General features: G+C 39.5%; 1 pseudogene; it reads right to left on the bottom strand.

Annotated features, from left to right (window-relative positions):
- Positions 1–2,935: 2,935 nt before the first annotated feature.
- The window catches only part of LOC105528964, a 31,528-nt pseudogene continuing 24,232 nt past the window's right edge, over positions 2,936–10,231 (bottom strand).

Here is a 10,231-nt window from a genome sequence, read left to right as displayed (position 1 = left end):
AAAATCAGATTGTTTAGGTATATACATGTGCATACACATGCACACACACACACACACACACACACACACACACACACACATATATATATGATTTTTGGAATTTTGATGGCAATTTATTGAATTTATAGCTTAATATTGGGGAGAACTGACGTATTTATGATGTTTCATCCTCTATTTCTTGAACATTTTATGTGTCTTCATTTTTTAGATCTTTTCTTTTTTAAACAGAAAAGAACAGAAATAACATTATTGGAAAATATCCATTGGATCTGGCATTTGGGAGATTTCTGGGGATCTCAGTGAAAGGAGTTTGAGTAGGGTGGTAAAGGGTTAAGTCAGGTTGCATAGGGCTGTTGAGTGAGTGAGGGTGAGGATGTGAGGACTGTGGTTTAAGAGAAATGGTTAATGTGGGTATGTGGTTTAAATTTAAATGATACGGAAAGACAAGTCTTTTTAAATATTATTTTTATTATCATTTGGAGGATAGGAGAGATCTGAGAAGTAGCCATCAGAGAAGGACATGTTGGATCTGTTATAGAGACAGGAGATGACTGATTGGGAGAAAAAGGTTCCAACAGCTCAAGACAGAGAGTCCTTGAATAAGACTCAATATTTCAACCTCTGAGTGTAAAGCACAAGAGGTGGCGATGAAGAGTGGATTTATTTATTGTCTAACAAATATTTATTGAGTGTCTGTGATACGCCTGTCATTTATCTAGGTGCTAAGGATGCAGTAGTGAAGGAAATAGGCCAAAATCTTCGCTCTCATAGAGCTCACCATAAACAAGAGGAGAAAAACAATTAACTAAATAAATAATTAAGCTATGTTAGATGATGAAAAGTGCTAAGGGGAAATAAAACAGAAGAGGGAGACTCGTGTGTGTGTGTGTGTGTGTGTGTGTGTGTGTGTTGGGGAAATGCAATTTAACTGTGGTGAGTACGGAAGTCTTGAAAGTGACATTTGAGTAGAGATATGAAGGAAGTAAGAGAGGGAGCTATGATGATCTTTGGGGGAAGAGCTTTCCAGGCAAAGGAAATGGCAACAGCAAAGGGTGAAGTAGGCAGTGTCTCTGACAGGGTTAGGGCATTGAGAGGAGGCCAGTGTGTGCAGAATAGAGTGAATTAGGGAGAGCATGGTAGAAGATGAAATCTAGAGGTAATAGGAGGCCAGATCACATAAGGCTTGCAGGAAATTGTAAGAACTTTGGTTTTTACTCGGTTAAGTCATTGGGTGGTTTTAAACAGAGCTGTGACATGATCTAACTTAAGTTTTAACCGTGTCATTCTGGCTGGTGTACTGAGAATAGTTTGTCGGGGCAAGGGTGAAACAGAGAGACCAATTAAGACAGTGCTGCAATAATAACAGACAAGATTTTAGGATGGCTTGCACCAGGATGGAGGAAGGTGAGAAGTGAGTGGATGCTGGATAGAGTTTGAAATTTTGACAAGATTTACTTCTGGATTATGTGTGGGGCATAAAAGAAAGTGAATAGTTAAGGATACTACCAAAGTTTTTGGTCTGAGCATCTAGGAGGCTGTAGCTGCCTTAATGTATTGAAATGAGTAAGACTGTGAGAGGAGCAGATTTAAGATGGAGTAGATCTCAGAGTCCTATTTTGTTCTCAAGTTTCAGATGCTAATCAGACCTCCAAGTAGAGATATCAAGTAGGTATTTTGAAATAAGTCTGGAGTTCAGATTTGGGAGTTACGGGCTTGTAGATGATGTTTGAAGCCATGAGAATGGCTGAGATGACCAGGGAGGGAGTACAGTATGCTGAGTCCTGGTATGCTCTAATGTTAATGTGGCAAGGGAAATGAGGAGAAACCAGGGAAGGAGAATAAGAGGAAAGAAGCAGAGAGAAAGGAAGAAAACCAGGAGAATACTATGTTCTGGAAGCCAAATAAAGAACACATTTGAGAGAGGAGACAGTTCTGTCTGTCAAATGCTGATAGACTAAGTTGAGGACAGAGAATGGACCTCTGGATTTAGTGCCATGGAGGCCACTGGTGGAGTAATAGTGGTGAGAGCCTGAGAGTGGGCTCAAGAGAGAATTACAAGAAGAAGGTGGACATGCAAGGGAAACAAGTCTTTAAGGGGTGTTGCTGCAAAGGCAAAGAGAGATAAAGGTGATAGTGGGGAAAGTGGGGTCAAGAGGTTTTTTGTTTTTGTTTCTTTAAAGATGAGATTGCTTGCACACTCATATTTCAGGGAGAAATAGGGAATGACATGGCCTGAAAGTGAGTATCAGGAATTCACTGGATGGCCTGAGGAGATGCATGAAGTTTAGCAATAGTTGCTGATGAAAGTGAGAAAGGGATTGACTGAGACAAGAACCTGGGAGACAGAGGTTGCAGTGAGCTGAGATCATATCACTGCACTCCAGCCTGGGACACAGAGCAAGACTCCATCTAAAAAAAAAAAAAAAAAAAAAGAATTAACAAACCCTTTTAATTTGTTTTAAATATTTTTAAGTTTTAAAAAGTGTTTACTGGCTAACACGGTGAAACCCCGTCTCTACTAAAAAATACAAAAAACTAGCCGGGCGAGGTGGCGGGCACCTGTAGTCCCAGCTACTCAGGAGACTGAGGCAGGAGAATGGCGTAAACCTGGGAGGCGGAGCTTGCAGTGAGCTGAGATTCGGCCACTGCACTCCAGCCCGGTCGACAGAACAAGACTCCATCTCAAAAAAAAAAAAAAAAAAAGTGTTTAAAGTTCGTAATTCCTAGTAGGAAAGCATTATCTCCATGAATACCCTAATGGCAAACCACTGTAAAATGCTTTAGTTGCATTTGGGGTAGATGGGTAGGGATTATCTTCAAAGCACCCCAGCTGTCTTGATAAGGTCAGAGGTACACTGGTTTGCATTATTGCAGCATCCATTAGGTGATCTAGATTGCTTTTCCTTTAGCAAGGGCTTTATTTATCAGAAGGGCATTACGCTTGATCTCCAAATTTGGCTGACAATTTACAGATGAGATTCATAACCTTCAGGTTGCTCTGGCATTTTGATGTATTTTCTGGGTTCTGGGCCACATCCTGGAAGACCACCATAATTTCTGAACACTGCATGGCTGTGAGAACCTCTGGTCACTAAGAATTTTAAGTCCAGGCATTCCTGCCATTCCAGATATGTCCCCACCCATTCCAAGCATTTCTCTAAGAAAATTACCAGGCATTCTCCCAGAAAGCCACTTGGAAAAGAGCCTTACTGAGCTCCGGATCATCTTCTGGCTTCTTCCTCCCTCTGGGCTCTCTCATGCTTTTCTTAAGAGCCTTCTTAACCCTTTCTATTCTTTCTTTGATCTCTTGCTCTTCACGTTTTCACTCATACTTTCTCCAATGTTTTATAATTTTCTAGGCCCTAGGTTTGAACTTCTTTCAGCATTTTACTAGCATCTTCATCATAATCCAATTTCCAGGCAAGGGCAAGGGCATGGGCTGCTTCTTCCCAAAGACCCAGAAGTCTCTGTGTGTTTTCTCACCACTTGTAAGGCTGAAATGAATCAGGATTTATCTCAATAGCTCTGTCACGGTCTTGAATGGCAGAATTGGGCTTCTATAATTTGATGAAGACACTGGCTCTCTTGGCACACAGAATGGCCAAGTGAGGATTCAGCTTAATGGCATCTGTGAATGAGCCAATGGCTTTTTGCAGATCACCATCATTTACGGTTTCAGTGGCAACCACTTTCTTACCATTTGCTGATCCATCATCTCCTCTGTTTTCTCTGCATTTTTCATCTCCCATTTCTTGAGGGGCATCAGTATCTTGTTCAGTCACACCATCATTATGAATTTCTAGATCAGTTTTCTCACTTGACGGTTCATCTGTCTTTACGTTTTCTTTCTGTCTTCTTGCTCTCTGTTTTTCCTTCCTTGATATTTTCTTCTGATTTAGCTTTCTGAATATCAGGTGGTACTTTACCCCCCATGCTCTTCACCCATTCCCTCAGGAAGTGCATTTCCTTGGTGTGCAAAACACCCGGATCCTGCTTTCACAATTTCATGAAGGCCCCAGGCTTGCTCACTTGGTGGGGGTCCGTGGTCAAGAGGTGGAGGGCGAAGCTTGGGGACTGTGGCCCAATTCCAGGCACAGGAGCTGGCTCAGCATGACCATGCAGAAGGGTTTTCTTCAAATTCTTAACTGCATTTAGGGATTTGAGAAATTCTTCAATGAGAATTCCTAATATTCTTTTTTTTCCTTTTTAAAAATTTTTATTTTGTTTTAAGTTCTGGGATACAGGTGCAGAACGTGCAGGTTTGTTACACAGGTATACATGTGCCATAGTGGTTTGCTGTACCTATCAACCTGTCATCTAGGTTTTAAGCCCTGCATGCATTAGGTATTTGTTCTAATGTTCTCCCTCCCCTTCTCCCACACTCCCTGACAGGCCCCAGTGTGTGATATTCCCCTCCCTGTGTCCATGTGTTCTCGTTGTTCAATTCCCACTTGTAAGTGAGAACATGCGGTCTTTGGTTTTCTCTTCCTGTGTTAGTTTGCTGAGAATGATGGTTTCCAGCTTCCTCCATGTCCCTGCAAAGGACATGGACTCATTCTTTTTTATGGCTGCATAGCAGAGAATTCCTAAAATTTTTTAAATTGACTTGAGTCAGGGACAGTGGCACTTGCCTGTGGATCCAGCTACTCAGAAGGTTGAGGTGGAAGCATAGCTTGAACTTGGAAGTTCAAGACTAGCCTGGGCAACATAGTAAGACCCTGTCTCAAAAAAAAGTTGGCTTCAAAACTATTATTTCGTATTAATGGGAGTTATATTTCCATGGATATATGGACATCTTGATATTTTGGATACTGGATATTTTATAGCCATAGAAAATGTATATTGTCTTATAAGATCCATAACCAAAAAGGGTAATTGTCAACCATTCTTTGCTAGAGAACATACAAGAAGTTACAAAATGAGGTTATAAGACAGAAAGAAGGAGAAATGTTTAAGGAGAAACGTTTAAGAAGAAATACTAGAAAATTGGGATGCGGTACTACTGACTTACAAGTTCTGTAGTTCTTTGTAAACTTATTTAATAGTCTAATAGCTCTGGGTTATAGGAATTATTCTCACATAAACTGAAGTTCAGAGATGTTAAGTGGACTCTATATCATAAAAGTAACAACAGGAAGAACTCAACTATAACCTAACTTTTCTGACTTTAAGAATATGTCATTTCGATAATGTTTTTTGAAATATATGAATCATAATTTATATTTGAGCATATTCTTCTTAAATAATATACAGCACGGATATTGATGGGTCAATGACAGTGAATTGGGTTGAATGGAGGAAGTATTTTTTACTTAAACCTGCAAAAAAAGATGTTGAAGTTGCCCAGTACCGGAATCATTTTACTGAAAGTGGTCTCTTTCTTACTATTGGTATATTTTATGCTATGCGTCGTGGGCATTAAAATGTAATACATTATAAACTGTTAGATTTGCTAGTGAGATCTTGCTGATTAAACAAGTGATGCTATAGAATGTTGTTTCCTTAGAAATTTGTACAATGCCAAGAATTGGCATATAATATCTACTTCAACCAAAGTCTCAACTTGCAAAAAGCATCCATTTATTGAGAACAACTACATTCTTAAGAGTTGATTACTGCCAGGCACGGTGGCTCACGCCTGTAATCCCAGCACTTTGGGAGGCTGAGGCGGATGGATCACGAGGTCAGGAGATCGAGACCATCCTGGCTAAATCCCGTCTCTACTAAAAATACAAAAAATTAGCTGGGCGTAGTGGCGGGCACCTGTAGTTCCAGCTACTCAGAAGGCTGAGGCAAGAGAATGGCTTGAACCCGTGAGGCAGAGCTTGCAGTGAGCCAAAATCGTGCCACTGCACTGCAGCCTGGGCGACAGAGCAAGACTCTGTCTAAAAAAAAAAAAAAAAAGTCGGTTACTCCTACTCAGCACACCATCACACTGTATGATAGTTGCCTATTTACTTACCTGAAAGTAGGAATTGTGAATTGCAGATTTAGATAATGCTTTCCCAATATTTACTGGATGAATGTATAAACCATAACTGGAATTCTCTTGAAAGAATGGTAAGGCACATAGTCATATATATATCATAGTCTGCATAGCATTTGTCTCCAAGTACTCTTAGAGATCTATGCTTCAAAATGTCTTAAAATTTGAGGCCGGGCATGGTGGCTCATGCCTGTAATCCTAGCATTTGGGAGGCTGAGGAGGGCAGATCACCTGAGGTCAGGAGTTCAAGACCACCCTGACCAATATGGCGAAATGCCATCTCTACTAACCAAAATTAGCCTGGCTTGGTGGCACATGCCTGTAATCCCAGCTACTTGCGAGGCTGAGGCAGAATTGCTTTAACCTGGGAGGCGGAGGTTGCACTGAGCCCAGATCACACCATTGCACTCCAGCCTGGGCAACAAGAGTGAAACTCTGTCTCAAAAAAAAAAAAAAAAAAAAGTCTTAAAATTTAAAAGGTTTTAAAAAATTTCTTAAAAATGTTGCTTGGTGATTCCCAGTTATAATCTACACTGTTCTTCTGTGTACTACAATATGCTTCTACAACTCTAAGGTAGGGATTATTATTCCTATGTTATAGATGAGGAAACCAAGGCAGAGAGAGGTTAAGTAACTGGCCTTTTCTTTTTTTAAATTTTTTTGAGACAGAGTTTCTCGCTCTGTTGCCCAGGCTGGAGTGTGGTGGCGTGATCTTGGCTTACTGCAACCTCCCAGATTCAAGCAATTCTCCTGCCTCAGCCTCCTGAGTAGCTGGGATTAGAGGCATGTACCACCATGCCCAGCTAAATTTTTTGTATTTTTAGTGGAGACAGGGTTTCACCATGTCTGACTGGTCTCGAACTCCTGACCTCAAGTGATCTGCTCGCCTCAATCCCCCAAAATGCTGAGATTACAGGCATGAGCCACTGCACCCAAGTAACTGGCCTCTAAAGGTAAGGAGGCTAGTGTAACATTTAAGCTCATGAACTCTAGAATCATACTTCCGGAGTGTGCTTCTTAGTGCCCCTACTTAGTATCCCTGTGACCTTGGGGACATCATTTAACCTTTCTAAGTCTCGTTTTTTTGAACTGTAGAGGTGATATTACCTACTCCATAGGGCTGGTGAGAGGATTCATGAGACAATTGTACTAAAATACTGAATACAGTACCTTGTGAACAGGAAATAATTAATGCATGCTGGTCAGTGGTCAGAAGCAAGGACTCTGGAGCTAGCTTGCTTGAGTTCAGATCTTAGTTCCACCTTTACAAGCTGTGACCCCTCTTTACTTCAGTTTCCTAATGTTTGTAAAATGATCTATGGACAGTACCTACACCTTAAGTTGTTTTGAGGATTAAACTAGTTAATATAGGTAAAGCACTTACAACAGCAGCTGACACATGTTAAACACCGTAAGTATTAGCTATTATTATCAATTATTGGTAGGAAATAAAGAACCTTGAACTGAAACTTGTATTTCAAATCTGTGACATCTATTGTTTCTTTATGAAAACTATGTTTTTTTCTTTCATTTTTCTTTAATATTAGGACTTTCTTTTAATAGTCTATGTATTTAAGAAAAAGTTGCAATAAATACCAACCTGCCACTATCCTATTTTCTATAACTCCCCAAATCCCAAGATGCCCAAGTCAAGTATATGAAAGCTAAGCCTAACTTAACTCCTTTTAACTGCCTTCTAAGGAAACTGAACTAAGTGAAAACAAGTTTTGCATGAAGCTCTATAGCTTTTCCTATATCTTTAAGAGATTGCTCTGAGAAAGAGAGATGATCAGTAGAATCACATTACTATTGACAGGTAGAAAAATCAAAGACATTCCACTATAGCCTTAGCTTGAATAGCGTGTTTTCTTAACTCTTACCACATTACTTACGACGCTCTTCAGTTACCAACATTATTTTAATTTAAAACATATGTAATCATTAAGCGAATACGTTATCTTTTTGGTACTTTTTCCTCTGTACTCTTAAAGATGATTAAAGGAAATTCAAGTCAATGAAAAAATACATTTGTTGTCTATGCCTACCATAGGATAAGTTTTCTGTTTGATAATGAAGATAAAAGGAAGATAAATACATGGGAAATAGCTATTTTGAAGATTAAATGACATATTGTCTGTGACAATCTAATAAAGAAATATAAATTAAATTCAATAAACTGTCTTTTTAAGTGTAGTGCTAACAAAGGGTGCGTCATTTGTTCCAGGGGCACCTTGACTGTTTGGCTTATAGTAATTTCATGAGAAACAAATAGGTTTGGCAGTATAGCTATACAGCAAAGAAGTAGAAAACAGCCCGTTTTCAGGGTGGAATACAGAGTGCAGGCTCTGGATTCAGGCTGCTTTGGTTCAAATCCTGGCTCTGCCACTTACTGGGTGAATTGGGGTAAATTAGTTAATCTCTCTGGGCCTTAGTTTTCTTAACTCTAAAACTGGGATGATAATACTTCTCAGGGTTATTATGAAAATTAAAAATGACACATATAGCTTTAATATAGTACTGACTTTGCTCTGCAAATGTTAGTTTTTATATATGTAACAGATACTAACCTATTTTTTAGTCACATTATTGCTAATGACTATGCATAGCATAGGCACTGGACGCCCAAATGCCACCAAAGAGTCTGTGTTTTACAACTGATAATACCAGTAACTAACATTCACTGAGTCTCTTTTAGTGCGAAGCACTGTGATAAGTGCTTTATGTATTTTTAAGTCATTTAATCTTAAGAACTCAACAAAGTAGGTATTACTATTGTCTCCATTTTGCATTTGAGGAAATTGAGACCCAGAGAGATCATTCAATTAGGAAATCAGGAGGTCAGAATTTGAATTCTATCTGGCTCCTGAGCCCAGGTCCTTAATCATGACAAATGTTATCAAACTTCTGGGCCCTCAAAATATTCCTACTTTATGATATATGTGTAGCAGAGCTTACTATCTGCTTTGGGCATTACATAGAAAGACCTAATTTTTTGTCACTTCCACCATAGGTAAAGATGTAAAAGGAAACTGCTTTAAATGTGTGTTGTATATTTTATATCTGTTTCATTAAAAGTAAAGAGTCTGACTGAAGATATTAGGTTGGTGCAAAAGTAATTGTGGTTTCTACTATTACTTTCTTACTTCTTTTTTGAGACGAAGTCTTGCTCTGTCACCCAGGATGGAGTACAGTGGCATGATCTTGGCTCACTGCAACCTCTATCTCCCAGGTTCAAGTGATTCTCCTTCCTCAGCCTCTGGAGTAGCTGGGATACAGGCGCATACCACTGCACCCAGCTAATTTTTGTAGTTTTAGTAGAGATGGGGTTTCACCATGTTAGCTAGGCTGGTCTCAAACTCCTGACCTTAAGTGATCTGTCTGCCTTGGCCTCCAAAAGTGCTGGGAGTACAGGCGAGAGCCACCATGCCTGGCCTCTTTTCTTAATTTTTATTTTTATTTTTAAGTTCCAGGGTGCATGTGCAGGATGTGCAGATTTGTTGCACAGATAAATGTGTGTGATGGTGATTTGCTATACCTGTCAACCTATCACCTAAGTATTAAGCCCAGCAAGCATTAGCTATTTTTCCTAATACTCTCCCTCCTCCCACCCACCTCCCAACAGGCCCCAGTGTGTGTTGTTCCCTTCCCTGTGTCCATGTGTTCTCATTGTTCAGCTCCCACTTATAAGTGATAACATGCAGTGTTTGGTTTTCTGTTCCTGTATTAGTTTGCTGAGGATAATGGCTTTCAGCTTCATCCATGTCCCTGCAAAGGACATGAACTCATTCCTTTTTATGACTGCATAGTATTCCATGGAATATATGTATCATATTTTCTTTATCCAGTCAATCATTGATGGGTATTTAGGTTGATTCCATGTCTTTGCTCTTGTGACATGTGTTTGCTGTAGTGCTGCAGTGAACATATGTATGCATGTATCTTTGTAATAGAAATATTTATATTCCTCTGCAATATAAATATTTATATTTATATTCCTCTATAGCAAGTAATGGAATTTGAGTCAAACGGTATTTCTGGGTCTAGATCTTTGAGGAATCATCACACTGTCTTCCACAATGGGTGAACTAATTTATAGTCCTACTAACAGTGTAAAAGTGTTCCTATTTCTCTGCAACCTCTCCAGCATCTGTTGTTTCTTGACTTTTTAATAATTGGCATTCTGACTGGCGTGAGTTGGTATCTCATTACGGTTTTGACTTGCATTTCTCTAATGATCAGTGATGT

This window comes from Mandrillus leucophaeus, unplaced genomic scaffold, assembly GCF_000951045.1.
Source record: "Mandrillus leucophaeus isolate KB7577 unplaced genomic scaffold, Mleu.le_1.0 Scaffold1189, whole genome shotgun sequence".
Taxonomy (NCBI): Eukaryota; Metazoa; Chordata; class Mammalia; order Primates; family Cercopithecidae; genus Mandrillus; species Mandrillus leucophaeus.
This window is presented reverse-complemented; position numbering and strand designations above follow the sequence as displayed.